We start from the raw sequence: 16109 nt of genomic DNA, 5'->3' as shown, positions 1-16109 counted from the left end.
ATCCTCTTTCTCCTTTCCCTATCCTCATCCTCCTCTTCCCATCCTCTTCTCTCTTCCTTTCTCCCTATTTCCCTTCTCCGTGTTCCTTCACTCTTGCTTCAACCCCCTCCTCCCCTCTTCTTCCTTTAGATCTTCACTTTCTTTCCTCTTTCCTCTTTCCTTTTCCCTTTCCTTTCCTTTCCTTTCCTTTCCTTTCCTTTCCTTTCCTTTCCTTTCCTTTCCTTTCCTTTCCCTTTTTTCTTTCCTTTCTCCGCCCCCGCAGAGGCCATGGCGGAGCGCAGCGCGGTGCCGGCCGCGATCAGCGGAGCCCGCAGGGTAGGGCCGGGGCCGGGATCGGGGGTTCAGCACCAAGGACAGCTCCCGCAGGGCTCCGCCGTTGGCCCCGGGCGGGGGGGGGGGGGGGTGAATAGAGGTCCCAAAGGGAAGCCCCCCTCCTCATCTCCCTCCACCAACTCCCCCTCCCCATTTCCCCCTCCTCAGGCAGTGTCTGACATTTGAAGGTCATAAAAGTGTCCGGGGAAGGGAGACTGCGTGTGCTGCGGGCGGCTTTGCAGCACTGCAAGCGCTTTACCTCCCTATGGGGTAGGGGCTGCAGGCTGGGTAGTGCTAGAAAGCTTCCTGCAGTCCTGGCTCTTGGTTCTTCCTCTCGCTTTCATCCCCTCTATTCCTCTCTCCCCCCCTGCACGTTTCCACGTAACGCTTGGTGCATTGCTTAGAAATGACTTCTCCTACTTTGAAACATTGCTAAGAATGATGTTTACACGGTGCTGTAGACTTTCTGTGGGCTGCATACGGTGACTTGCAGTAGCTAACAGCCACACTTTGAACTCCTCGTGGATGGATCAGCTGCATGGGCAGTGGATCAGTAAAGTGGAAAATGTATATATATATAAATAAATAAACTGCTGGTGCTAGAAAAAAAGCACTGCACTGCTACAGCTCCATTGCATTTCAGAGCTGGGAGGGGTGGGGGGTGGTTAGGTTTTAACTCCTCGTTTGGAAAGGGGCTGAAAACACGTCTGCCTGTGTTCAGCAATCTGTGAGCTCTCAGGTGATTTGCTAAGGGACAAAATCCTACCCCAAAATCGCTTTTCGACACACACAGCTCGTGCTGCTGCTGCTGCCGTTGTGGAGAGTTGGGGAAGTCCGAGGGACAGGGTTAAACTTTGCAAACCACATGGAGTGCCGGACCTCTGCTGGCTCATTAATATGATGCTGTCATAGGACTGCAGCACTGCAGTCGGTGGAGAAGTCAGAAGTATGTGAGGTATCTGCTGGGCTGTATTTGCAGGCATGGGCAGCCAGATCTGCTGTGTAACCTCTCTGGAGTTTTATATAGCAAATGGAGAGACAAGGTTTTCAGATAATCAAAGCAATTATGGATTCTAAATCTGTCCCATTAATTTTGGTAGTTTTCTCCATAGGCAAACAGCATCCCTTTTGATTTGATTGGAAGTCAAAACAAAAATGCTGCTTATTATGGCATTGCATTTTCTTGCATTTTAGAGGAAAAGAGAAATTATGAGCTGGTTTAATGCTGATAAGAAAATATATTGGGGGGGGGGGGGGGGAGGGAGGGAGCAGAGTGTGCTTTTATATGTATATCAAACTTACAGGAAAAGCAAACATATGGTTAACAGAAGTGCTTGGCAATTTTTATGGTCCTTTTAATGCTCTGAAAACAAATTAATGGAGTTGAACAGTGAGTAAGGAGGTACAGCTGAACTTAGTAACAGAATTCCCTTTAATTAAATACATTGAGGCATGGATTGTTTTAAATCCATTTACCCTGCACGTAAAGTGAGTTGTTGCTTTATAATCAAGCAGTGATAGCACTTGATTTATTTACTGCATATTGAGATCCAAGCAGAGCAGTCTTTTATAGAATACAGTAATATTCATACTATTAACTGCCTTAAAAATGAAGGTATTGAGATGAGAAAAGTTTCTATTCACGGAGGCATTTAACCAGCACACGGAGAAATCCTGAAACATGGTACATAGATTTCACTTAAAACACATTCATGTCATGCATTTATGATCAGAATGAGCTGCAGGTGGGCAGCGCTCCTGCTCCGTGATCCTGAAGGTGATCTGAAGGTTAGAATGAGTCAGGGAAATCAGCTGAAATGATTGCATTGCTTCTGATGAGCAACCAACTCCTTTATAGCCGTATCCCTTTTGGAGGCTTTCAAATGAAGAGGAATATTTCTGCCCATGGAGAACTTTCTGCCTCTTAAGCTCAACAAGAGCTGCTGCTCTGGGGCAAACTGCAATGCAATGGAGCAAGATATGGGAGGAGCAGGCACTGCACGCAGCTGGGGATGGGCTGCATTGATTCTTATCTTGATTACTCTCTTCTGACAAGCCTGCAGTAAAGAAATACTGTAGGATGGCACCGAGTTCTGCAGGTTCCTTAGGAAAAAAAAAGGGAAATGTAGCACAGGAGGTGGAGCTGCACTGCAGCCTGTCGGCTTCCAGGTAACAGAGGTTTAAAATGTATTCAGTGATGATGGACTAACTTCAATAGCTTTTTAAAAGTGAATAAAATCAGATAAGGGGTTTTAATTTATTTATTTATTTATTGAGAGAGGGAACCAAATGAAGAGCACAGAGCAGATTATCCAATGATCTATCTGTGAGGCTATCAAAATTACTTACCAGTTTAAAGACAGTTTCTCTTAGGTAGTGGCTGCCTGTTCGTAATATAACTCAGACTTAAGCTCAAGACATTTAAGCCTAAGCAGGTATAAGTGATATTCATGCCAAGGTATAAAGTAAAGTAAAGTAGGAACTGTGTTGAGAGAAGGAAGAATAAAGGCATGGGAGTTTGGTCCCCTCCTACATCCCATAGCAGAGGGCAGTGTCAGTCAGTGTGACTCTCACTTCTGTCAGTCTTTATCAGCTGAAGACCTTGGTGTCCTGGCACCTTATCTGATCACCATAAACTGTGAATAAATAATGGCCCAGATAATCAGCTGCCATAAATTGGTCCCGTTCCAATGGCGTCAACAGAACAAGGACACTTCAGTCTGGCTGAGGATGCCCTAATAACATTTATACGGTGACAACTTTAGAAGAAAACATTTAGATTTATGCAACAATGGCTTGATCCTATATATATCCTATATATATCCTATATATATCCTATATATATCCTATATATATCCTATATATATCCTATATATATCCTATATATATCCTATATATATCCTATATATATCCTATATATATCCTATATATATGTTACTGAATATCTCCAGGCTCATCCATGCAATGAAGGGGATGCAATGGGATCCATGTAATGCAATGGGGATGAAACGACAAGGACTCAACTATGGGCATTTTACTTTGCACATCTCATTCTCACTAGACGTGGGGATGAGCACAACCCAAGTGTTGCAGCGGGGGCTGTTTGGTAATGCAACACAGCACAAAGCACTTGTGCTTTGAAAAATTTATACCTCTGTTTTCTTTCTGCTCTGCATTGGACTTTCTCAAGGCAGAGCTCCAAGGCAGCAGTGTTTGCCTAACGCCATCCCACTTTGCATTGTTCTTCTGACAGTGGTATCATTTCAGAGCCTTCAATCAAACATTTCCAGGTGCTTGCAGTGTCTTCTTCACGCAGGAACGTATTGTGTTGCATTTGAAGGTAATTCATTTCTGAAAGCACAGTCCTAAAGCAGCATTTACATTCAGTTTATGGAGATTCCTTACAAATTTCTGCAGATCATCATTAAGCTCATTGTTGCTATTCCCTTTCCTGGATTTATTTGCTGCAAAAACATGTTATACTTACAGAGCTGAGTTTCATTCCATGTCAATACCAAGAAGGATCTCACAGCTAGGAGCTTACTTCAGTAATTTACTGACTTAAAACAGCCAAACTTTGACTGTATCACCCTCATTTTTCATCAGTGTTTTCCTTGCACTTTTAAAGCACTGCACTGCACATTTGTTTTGTAAGTCCTGTAATGCAGCGCTCAAATTCATGACCACTCCCTGCTGTGTTTCAAAGGGCCAATTCTCCAGGTTGTGTGAATACAAAAAGGAGCATCATGGCAACTGGAGACAGCAGTGGAGGACTCCATTAGAGTGTTACAATGAAAGATGCTCAAGAAAAGCTTCAGATCCTGCTGTAAATCACTGCAGCTTTCTAATGCTCTATGTGGCATGACAGCATTCACCTGGGCGAGTGGGAAAGGAAGATTTCATGCCTTCATCCCCATGGTACCCATCCATCTTCCCATTTTCCACCAGCAGATTCAAGCAGCCTTACTGATGTTCTCCCAGTCAATAGGAAGGGAATCGTTGCTCTCAGGCTCCTCTATCTGTATTCAAAGCATTAAATCACCCAGTTCTGCCTTCTTAGTCAGGCCCACAGCTGCCCCAAGGAAGTGAAGGATCAGCTCTGCACCACAGCCCAGGTGAAGAAAAACTCCATTTTAATTGGCTTAGATGGAAAGCAAAGGAAATAACTTATCCTTGTTCCCTTGGTGCTTCTATGCTCTGCTCAGCTTCATGGCTCACTGGTCATTTTCTTTCTATGTATTATTATTATCTGATGCTTCAAACCGATCTGTGCTGAAAGTTGCTGTACAGAAAATAGCACAGGTCAGGGGAGCGGTCTTTTGGTGATGAAGCAATCAAAAATAGCTCTTCCTACCTAGTTTTGAGAGGTTTTTTCCTAGCCTCCCCTTTCTAAAAATATCGCTTTGAAAGGTCCCCATTGCTTCCTTCTGCAGGCACTTTTCCTGAAGCTGTGTGTAGCATAGGGCACAACTATTTCCAGGGTGACACACTAAAGGGTGATGCTCTGAGTGCATGGACATCCCTCTGCAGGCAATTGCTAGGCTATATGTGGCAGCTGTTCCAGTTTGTTTGTGGGGTTGGCTCCTTTGTATGCATTTGGGTTTATCTCCTGTGTTCTATCAGCTTTTGCTTTAGTACTTTGTGTGCAAAGAGCAATCGCTGCATCCTCCTTCTCCACTGTGACATTTGACCTTTCTTTTATTGACTGGTGCACTTAAATATGGATGAATCTCATGTTAAAAATAAAAAAGCCTGATGCAAGAAAACACGTTCTCTCTGCTAGTCTAATTTGTATTTAGGTTAATTGCTTTCCCGGTGGATGTTTAATTGATTCACGTAGATAAACCCAATGGAAAGCTGTATGATGTTGACGACTCTTTATAACTGCAGTGACTCCCTTTTCTTTTTAATTAGTCCTAAAGAAGGAGGCTACCTGATGGAAGGCAACGGAGATCTCCTAAGGATGATGTTTTGGCCTTTTCTTGCTTAGATTCTGTATGTAAAAATGGTTTATTTTTTTGATGTAGACCTCTACAGTGAACGTTGAGCAGAGATAGAGTGGTTTTGCAAGTAAGGACCTCTTATAGCAAAATATAGAAACAAGGGACCATGAAAGCAGCCTTGATTGGAGGTTTTACCTCTTGCAAAGGCTTTATGGGTGGAAAACCTGAGAATATCATGCTCCAAATTATCAGTTAGTTTGAGGAGCCATCTTGTGACTCTACTTTCCATCTAATCCAACAGCATGTTGCTATTTTACCCCTTCACACTCATTGCGATGTCCTGTTTGGCTTTCTGGCCTAAACAAATGCCTATAGCCATTGAATATTACTGGGACCACACTGTAATCTGCAAATGTACAACTGCATGAGGGCTTCACTTACAGTTGGCTGCTGTAGCAATGGGGCCAACTCTTATTTGTTGTCCACATTTCACCTTTTGAAACTGTTCCTTATGCACCCATGAACTGAGAACATTGCCCAGTGTCTTTCCTGGTAGAAACGAGCACTGTGCATATCGAGTTCCTAATATCTCTTTGAATTTAATAAGGAATTATGGGGATGGGCATGCTTTGTAAGGTATTCCTTCCATTTTTAAGACTGCATACAGAAATCTGAGCTGCTTTTTGGCCAGAATGTCAGCTCAATTTCTCCAGTTGTTTAACATCCAAAGAATATTCTCAGTAGAAATATCTATAAGCTGATTAGGAAGGGAGCAATAAATACAAATCAAATCGAATCATGCAGACACTTGCAGGAGGAAAATCAATAATGTTAGTAATACATTTTGCAAACTCATTTTATTGTAAAAAAAAAAATATATATATATATATCTATATATAGCTCCTTAGAAGTCTTGATGAAGCAATCTTCCTTCTTGTCTCAAGGTTCTCAGCTGCATTAAAGTTCAGAAGTTTTTAAAGAGATTTAAAAGCCGTGGGGTCAATGTAGAGCAAGCAGAAGTTGGAGCGTGCAGAATATAGACAAGGGATGGGCCCATCCAAAGGTGCACTGCCCCATCCAATGGGATAGAGCATGAGAGAGAGGTTTATAGGGAGCTGCATGTGGGAATTCTGAAATGATTTCATAATGGGATTTAAACATGGTAATGTTTAATGTTTAAATGGTAATTTTTAGTGTTGCTTATAGACTGGGATGATCAATCATTTGATTATATCAATGACTCTGTAGCTTTGCGGTAAGACAGGAGCTTGTTTTCAATTTGGGATGGAAGGAAAGGTCTTCGAAAACATGTTTATCTAAATTTGTCAGTATAAAACGTAATTATGTATTCATTGGGAGAATTACATTCATTGGAGTCCTGGAGCATTTCACTGCTCTGAGGCTCTGTCATTTCTGCTCTGTATGTATTTGTCAGCTCATCTATCAGCACATTCCCCACTCTGACTTCTATTCTTTCTCTCCCCCTATTACAGGTGAGCGTGAGAAGAACCTGCAGGTACAGAAAAGCTATCAGTGCACAGAAACTCAAATGAACATCAGCAATGCTGTGATCAGCAATGCTGCAAGACCATGACACGCAGACTTGGTAGAATTTGCTGCATTGCTTTTTCTTTCAACATTAATTTTAGCCTTATATCCTCACCAAGTGGCTCCATCACAATTAAATGCATTTAGAAAACACTTTCCTAAAAGAATGTGAGTTATCACCCACTGAATTTCAAGGTCACCTTTCAATTTTCATCATCGTCCTTTGAGTGGCTCCTTGTGTTGGCACTGCAGGTTATGTCTGAATTTTTGCCAGACTCAAATTGCACGTTTTGGAATTAAGGAATAAAACAAACAAAACTCCTCCGACTGATCTCCTAACCCGATTTTCTTTAATAGCCAATGGGAATTATTTAATGCTTGTGGAGCCCGAGAGAATGCTTTATCTAATAACCCCATCTCTTCTGATATGCCATAGTCTGTTCTCAACCCTTCCCCCATTGCCCATGGTAAGGTGTCTCAGCTTTTCCATGCTCTCTGGATCTACCAGCTTTCTTCTTTGTCCTCACAGTGGCTCTGATTGCTGATGTCAGCTGTACACTGCTTGTGCTTTGAGTGGAATTCAATGGGAGTTCCCCTAAGGTCAAGCTTGGACAGTCAGCAAGATTTCACTGGGATTTAATGATCTTATCTAAGGTAGAAACCAATTGATAAAGCTCACCTCTGGTTCAACAGACCTTGCACTGCCATAGATCATTCTCTTTAACTATCTTCCCCCCAGCCAACAGCTTATTCTGAATGAAATAGTCTATCCTGGTATCTTGGCCATTTGGGGAATCCAGGCATTTTCCATACACTTTGTGTATTAGGGAGAAGTGGTACCTGCATTCTGTAGCTGCTTGGTTGCAGCACATCAGGCTGTAATTTAGCTTAATTGTGCAACTCCTTCCCTCTGTGCTATGAGCACTGTTTGTATGACATAGACACAATCTATGGAATGTTTTCTATGTGTGTGCAGAGCCAGTGAAGCCTACTTTCAATCTTCATCCATGAGCAGCTATCTCGATAACTGCAGTTCTTGCTAATAAGATGGTTATCATAGTAAGGAAGTGGTATGGTCTGCATGGTGGTCAGTCAGGACTCTGCATATGGGCCACCTGGTAATGGAGAACTACGGCTGCGTTGTTCTGTCTGGCTCTGCTCCTATTCCTGCCTAATGAATACAGAGATAATGATACTAATGAAACTGTCCTCATCACAATGCACTTGAGATGCACTGATGAGAATTGCTAGATTAAAGGCAGGCCTTCTTATCATCTCTCAGTAATGAGAGCAACTCATGGATGAAGCTCTCTCCTGCCTTGGTCTCATCTCTACCCCCCACAACAAAGCAGGTTTTGCTCGTGGTGAGAAGGGGTTGCCATGATGGTGTCCACTGAATGAGTGCTATTATGGTCATATGTAGACCAATGCTGTCAGCTCTTCCCATCTTAGTAAGAAAAGAGAGTTTGCTGGGCGTCCATTGGATTTGTGAAATAAAGTCGGTCTTCAAAAGCACCTTTTTCCTCCTCTTATTCCATCATCATCACCTCTGTTCCCACCAGAAATAGGGCCGAACAGATCCTTTATTACTCCATACAGAAAGATGTGGCTGTTGCAAATTCCTACGCAAGGGGAAGGCGGTCCAGCTGCCTCCAGCCCAGGGAGATCACTGCTCCATTTTCTGCATTGCCAGCAGTGATTGCTGCCCCTGGGGCTGCTGAGATAATAACTCTACCGTGCAGCATTCAGCACAGCAATTTGTTTACTCATGTGGTGCATTTATTAGATTTTAATCTCCTCCATCTCTTTGCTAACCCTAATTATAGCAGTATTTTCAAACGTCACCGTGAGTTTAGTGGTTTTGGAAACTTTTGTAAGGGGGGGAAATGAGCAAATTTGTTGGACTGAGTTTTTAGCGCATTCCCCATCTTAAGCCAAAACCACCCTATCTGGTCTCGGCTTTTAATTAATTCAACTAATTGTTCAAACAGGTCTGTAAATCAAAAGGTGCGATATGAACATTTCTGTCAAGATGAAAAGCTGTAATGAAAAATTAATGATTCTCGTCAGCTGTCTGGCTTCTCTGATGCTTTTGTCCTGATGCAGACTGGTTGCAAGGAGAAATAACTCTGGGACTCACGCCAAGCTGCTCTGCTTTGTCCAGAAGGAGCCTCATTACATTTCGAGATGGTCAGCTTGGTTGGTTTCCCACCCAATGCTCCTCGCTGGTGACTGACCTTGTGCAACTTCATTCTTGCACTGGATCCTCTTTGTAAGAGCAGATTAATGACAGTGTTTGTGGGTTGCCTGAATGCTTCCCCAGCTTCTTTCCCAAAGAACTGTGGAGCTGCATTCTCTAACCCCATACCTGTTGTCATTAGCAGGAGAGAAGCTGATGATGGCTGATGCTGCTTCAAACATTGCCCCATGCAAGGCCCTCTTTTTTTTATTATTTTTAAGTTTGTACTCACTGAAAAACAGTTGGATTCTTTTCGTATGATCATTTTCCACCAGTTTTCCGCATTACCTCTTCAGAATATACAAAGGAAACTTGGAATCATAGATCCCTCTTGGCTGAGAAATACTTCCATGATCATTAAGTCCAACTATCAAAAGCATAGGATCATTAATGTTGGGAATGATCTGTAAGACCATCCTGTCCAGCCACCAACCCATCCCCACTATGCTCACTCATAGAATCATTAATGTTGGAGAAGATCTCCAAGATTCCCAAGTCCAACCCCAGCCCACCCCCACCGTTCCCTCTAACCGTGTCCTTCAGTGCCACATCTCCATGGTTCTACAGGGGAATGACTCCCCACTGCCCTTAGCAATGCATTCCAATGCTTGGCCACTCAAGCACCTGGCATAGTGCATTGCTTTGTACCATGGCTGGGTGGTTGTAGAGCAAACTGAGTGGTTGAAAAGCAGAATTAAAGTGTTCTCCAGAGTCAGACCTGCCTGAGTCAGCACGAGCTGGGCTGGAGCATTCCTTCCAAAAATCCCAGCTACTGCTTGATGAATTAATCATGTTCCAGCCTTCTCTTCATCAGGGAGCTCACCACTATTCTGCTTTCTAGGCTTTTTTTTTTGGTTCCACCTGCAAAACCTAGACAGAAATTGGGAAACCCTTGGTGTGTAGCTTATGAACACCGAGGTCCTTCTGATTTCAGCTGAGTGCAGAGGCGTGCACGTTCTTAGTTCCTTGGTTGCAGGAGGGAAGTTTCTCCTATTCATCCTTAAGAAGAGATGTAACACTGCTGAGCTGCACAGGAGTGGAGCATCAGATGTGTGAGCATCAGACATCAGCGAGAGGAGAGGTGTGGAGGATGTTCTGGGTGATAATGGATGTGTCTAAGTGATAATGGGCTTGGAGCATGATTAATGGTAATGGGAGAGCATTTAGATGTAATGCAAGGGACATGTACTGAAAGATATGAAAATTGGGTGGGTTTTTTTAAGATATGGAGTTTTAAGCTCTGAGGACTAGACACAGGAACTACTATGCAGTTATTTCATGCATTTTATCTGTGGAAAAGCTCTGCTAATTAGAAGCTTATGAGGACTGGGAATTCTGTGGCCAGCTTTATTGCCATCATGACAAATGTGTGACATTCCATTCACTTGGCAGTATCCTTAGGCTGATGTGTCAAAATAGCAATACTTAATTTGGTTTCGTGCATCAAAATCCAGCAACAGAGCTCAGATAAGACAAATGGAACTGCGGAGTTGATGCAGGGGGGTGTGAAAACCCAGGAAGGAGATTGCAGCCAGTGCATGGGGGGGATGAACCTGTTGAAGAACACCAGAGAAGCCCTTCACCTGGCTCTGATGGCAGACGGGGATGCTCTTGGGTTTGGAGATCTCAGATGCATTTGTTAAGCTGGAAACATTAATTTCCCATGCACAGTAAAGTTACAGTTCTTCAGGGCGACTGTGTGCAATGCTGCTGCCCTTGCTGGCTTTGTACCTCCGGATATTTATAGATGATGAACTATATGTCATGTTACTTCGCTGGTAACAAGACAAGGAGAGAAACATCTGTGTCTGCACCGCAAAATAGTTGCAGTAGGCTGCACACTGCTTATTGTTTGCCTTGATTTGTGCTCCTTTGGTATACACGTATTGATGCTCACTGTATACTTCCCACAGAAAATCTCTTGGCTTGCAACGTGCCATGAATATTCATCAACCACATTTGAGACAACTTCCTTACTACGGCAAATATTTCATTACCTTTAATTCTGCTGTCCCGTGAGTTATTTATTTTATCCAAAAGGAAAAAGTCCATAGAACTTTATGAGAATATATCTGAAAGAAGTATTTCATTGATGGATTCTTCAGAACTTCAATTTCATTGACTTGTGGAGGAAAACAAGCTCAGGTGCAGAGCATTTGTGCCATTTCTCAAGGGGCTGGCCATCAAGGAACTCTATTTATTGATGGAAGGGCTGCACAAATAGGGCTAAAGAGAATTATTTTGTTATAGTTAAAGATACAGGCACTGAGTTGTGTCTAGAAGCTTTTGCTGCCCTGTTATTGCAATGCAGCCACAGCACTGCATTCCCTCCTCCCTCCTGCTGAACTGACATGAGGCGCAGAGCCCAACACACAGGGGAAGATCATTGATGAGCTGCCATTTTTATGCATGGAAATTAACGTGTGGCACAAATAAATGAAGGCTGAAGTGGTCCAGGAAAAGCCAGCAAGATGAGTAACAACCAAGGGCTATTTTCTGTGGTGGCTGAATCTGACTCCGCAGACCTTTTGCCTCCCTATTGATGGTTCCCATTAGGTTTCTGACCATCAGCATTTTACAGTCCCCTTCTGCATTGACCCTAAAGACCAAAGCTTGAGATGGGATTAATAATAGCTCCGATCCAGCCCCATCTGCATTAGATGACTTCAGCTTCACTGAGCCAATGCTAATTAAGCCCTTGGACCCAGCACTGTTAATGGCACAGCTTCCTTGATGTATTCTGAACAGAATTAGCTGAAGTGTTGCAGTGGGTGACTGGTCCCCAAGGGCTGCAGGGCATGGAGCCGAAAGGGAGGGTTGTGTCCCAGATTCTGCCTCCTCCTTTTAGTTCTGCATGCTTCCCTTTAGGCAGGGGACAGCCCTTTCTGTCTTACCTCCCTGAAAACACAGGGATGCTCTTGCAGGGGACGTCACTACTCACACTGAGACCTTTCCTTCTGCTTTTATACTTGATTGCTCTGATTCATCAGCACTCAATTTCTCCCCTTCCTGCCTCCCTCCTCTCCCCTCTCTGGTTATCACCACTCTTTTTGCTTGCTTGCTGACTTTCTCTCTTATCTCTACAGCAGTGCCCAAAGCTCAGTGGACCTCTGTGCTATTTGCTGTGATAAGCATCACACTCACAACACAACCACATTTATATACCACTCACAGTGTGCGTTAAAAACTCACCAAGAGCAAGTACTGCAAGCTCAGACTCCCTCTAACAATCCCAGTAACCTTCTACATCCCCCAGTTTGTAGATATGTCACTGGGAGGCAATGTGGTGCAGCGTGACCACAAGCAGAGCAGCTCAGACAGGGATGCTGCTCCCCAGCACTTCTCATTAATCACCCTCAAAAAGCTTTAAAGGGGAAGCAGAAGGGATCAGTAACTTTATGCCTCTTCCACAGACAGAGACATTGAGCCAAGAGAAGAACGAGAATTAGAAAAAGACGACTTAACGAGTCCAGTGCCTTGTCCATTAGGAAACACTCTCAGCTGTTCTACAGGGAATCAGCCACAGATATTCGACCAGATAAGCTGTTCCCATCTCTTTTGTCAGTGCTGGCATATTTACAGTACTTTGCTGGCACATTGCTTGGGAATTACAGGCAGATCCTCTCCAGCATAGTGGGAACAGGCGCATCACATGCTCCATGTTCCTGTCTAGAGGCTGTTGGCAAACCTCGACTTGGGAGTCAATCAAGGCAGGATTTTATAACCACTTCTACCCCCACCCCTTTCTCACAATCCCTCATTTCCATCCTTCAAAGCAGGATGATTCACATGGTATAGTAACCTACATTTGGCTTGGCACCACTTAGGGGCTATATATAGAGGACAGAGTCACCCTGCTCCTCCTCGTTGATCCATTTTGCTTTTTTTCCAGGCATGTCCATGGTTCAGAGGAGAGCTGGGACGTTAAAAGAGCCATCTGACATCGGGTTTGGTTGGGGTCTGCTCCGGGTCTAAGGTCAGGTTGGTGCCTTTTGTGGCATCCACAGCTATGGAAGAGCTCTGAGTGCACCCTGAGTGCTCTCCCTGCAGCATCCGTCTCTCCCTGAGCTGTTTCAGATGGAGAGCATAAAGATACAGGCAGGCAGCATTGCAGCACTCTGCAGTGGGGAGCGGGCAGTCAGTTCCCACTGGCAGATGTTGGTGGTTTATGTATTTCTGTGTAGGTGTAATGGCTCTGCTGTTGTCTTTTGTACCCCAAGCAGCACCAGACTATCCACAAAAGAGTACTTTATTTGTTTTTTTTTATTCAGTTTCTCCTTTCACATCAGCTGCAGGAGCCTTTGTTTCAATGGCTTCCCAGTGGGAAATACTGCCCTATGTGCCCCAACAGAAAATAACCCATTGACAGCACCAGAGGGCAAGCCCAGCTGATCTCCCCCTTGACCCCTCCCCCAAACTTGGCCTTTCTATTCCCAGGTCACCATGCAGGGGACAGCAGCTGTGCTGCTAAAGGAGCTTTATCAGTGCATCTGTGATGTTCCATGGCCCAGTGGCTCTGGGACCCCACCTGCAGCATCTTCATATGCATCCCAATGAAAGCATCACTGGGGATGGGGTGAGGGGCATCTCCAGTCTCTCCATCCACTCATCAGTCAATGCAGCATAGCAGGGAGGCTCCTGATGAGAATGCTATTGGGAAGGTGAGGTTTCACTAATGGCAAGCACAGTGCTACAAGGGGAATTCAGCCTCTGGCTTTTAGCTGGGTGATTCTCATGTCAGACAAGGGGCAAAGACAGGATGAGCTTTGTATGTATGAGCAGCAGAATGTTGCACCCCATCCTGCAGACCCTCAGCCCAAGCACCCCATGGTTGTCCCACTCACCAGGGTTGCATTTCCCACATCAGACCCCAGTTTTGGGAAATCACTGCCATGCACTGCTCATGCTTTTAACATAAAGGATCAAAGGAGCTGGAGGGAGGATGAAAAGGTTGCTTGCAGCTTGCTTGCCTTTTCTCCGCATGCACCTGTCAAAAGATGGATGGCTCAGCCTTTGCTGGCTCAGCCAACAAGACACCAAACTCTTGTTAGGGAGGGGGTGGTTTTGTTCTCTGTCCTGCTCGATGTGTTCTTTGGGATCCTGCACAAACCTAAACTCCCTGCTTGCAAAATGCAGGTACCAGTAACACTCTCCTTAGGGAGTTCCTGGGAGAAGAAATGCATTAGGCAGTGTTGGACCTCAGATGTCCTGCTTGGTTCATAATGAGTCCTCTGTGCACAGCTTTATGGTATATCTCATTCCTGTAGAACTGAAATATTACAGCGTGTGTCAGGCCAAAGCTTGCTTTCCTGCCTGCAATGTTTTATTGCCTGCTGGAGCAGACTCTCCTCATCTCCCATTAATCAGAAATGTCTGAGTCATCTGCAGCCTGCTGACCACAACGAAAAGCCCAACTGCGGGGCCGGCACCAACGCTGATAAACTTTGTCTGCAAGCACACAATGGGGAGGGTCCTCATGCAGTGCAAATCAATGGCTGGCAGGGTAGGGAGAGGATGAAACAGGCACCAGATTGAAGGTAAAACAATAGAGTTTCTGCCTCCTTCTTGTAGCCCAGCTTACCCTGTCTTGTCCCCATCCCCAGTGCTGTGCTATGTTGGGATGTCAAACCCCTTCCATTGTAGCAGCAGCTGTGCAGGAGCTGGAGGTCAGCGCTTGTGGCCATTGCTCCCACTGGAAAAAGCAATCTCACCAACGCTTTGATTGACTGCACAGTTTTATGGGCAAAACTCAACACTATTCCTTGCTGGTATCGATTTTGATGCCTGGAGCAGATGGGCACAGCAGGTATGATTTGGGGATGAATGCACGTCACAGAGCAGCCATAGCAGGGAAACCCCCACGTGTTGAGGCTCAGAATCCCTGAAAGCATCCATTTGTGCAGAGCTGCTGCTGGCAGCAGATGCTGAGCTGCCTCATATCAGCGTCAGCTGGCAAATCTTGTCGAGGTTTTGAGGACTTCCCAGTTTCCAGGGGAAGAGCAAACCCACATGGGACCACTCCCTGCAAGCTGCCAGCCTCAATAGGATTTCAATTTGGGACTGAGCATCCTTCATCACCACCAGACCTCACCCAGGGGCAAACCTCCCCTCAGTATGGCCTGTGCTGGGAGCAAAGCTCCTGCTCAGGAAAACATTGTTTTTATTAAAGGTCTCACTTGCTCTTCAGGCACACTGCCCTTTCCGAGCAGTGCTGCTGCATTTGATGTATTATTCTCATTCTCCCTCCTGCCCTGACACATTGCTGGCAGGGTGTTTTCTTTACTGGGTATAACTCGGTGAGAAAGAGGGGCTTGGATGTGCATCAGTGCTCATTAATCAAACGAGTTCAGCTGCTGCTGTGCTGCAGCCTGGTGGCTCTTTGCCTTCTGCCTTTTTCTTATTGGAGAGGCAGAGCCATAGAGGACCTCCAGGGATGGAGGCAAAGACAGCATGTGTGATGGGACCACCCCCCCCACACCAAGGACACTGCAGAAAGGGAGCAAGGGAGCAAGCAGAATCCTCCTTTAAAATGTGCTGAACTGCGGAGCAGGTTTTCCCTTTTAAAGAAACAAACACAAGAAATGCACCTTAATGGCAAAGAAATGCACCTTTCCCTTTCTGTAAGATTAAATGCTTTCGTGTAATTGTGCATTAACCTTTGATCCTGCATTAGGCTGCTGTTGCCTTGCACCCTCAATGCTTTTAAGCCAGGATTGCAATTAGCCAAAGTGGCTCCTGACAGCCTTCCAGGCAACCTCTAGGGCTGTGCTCCCTTGGGGAGGGGGAGATGGATCACCACTCCTGTTGCTGGGGGCTGGCAGAGGGGCTCCTTCCCTACAGGCCGACCCTAAGTGGGGGCTGTTGTGTGCAGGGGGGTTCAATGTGGCTTTCGGCCCAAAGAGCTTCCTGCTTAGATGCGTTTCTTTGCCACTCTCCCACTCCCACAATTAGATTACAGCAGTGCAGGGACCCTCCCCTGGGTCTGATGTACAGCAGGGATATTTATAGGAAAAGCTTTTTAATAGCCTGAGTTGAAAAATCCGGTTTAAAGCAAGCCCATCCCCAGG

Source organism: Excalfactoria chinensis, chromosome 25, assembly GCF_039878825.1.
Source record: "Excalfactoria chinensis isolate bCotChi1 chromosome 25, bCotChi1.hap2, whole genome shotgun sequence".
Taxonomy (NCBI): domain Eukaryota; kingdom Metazoa; phylum Chordata; class Aves; order Galliformes; family Phasianidae; genus Excalfactoria; species Excalfactoria chinensis.
Note: the sequence above shows the minus strand (reverse complement) of the source record.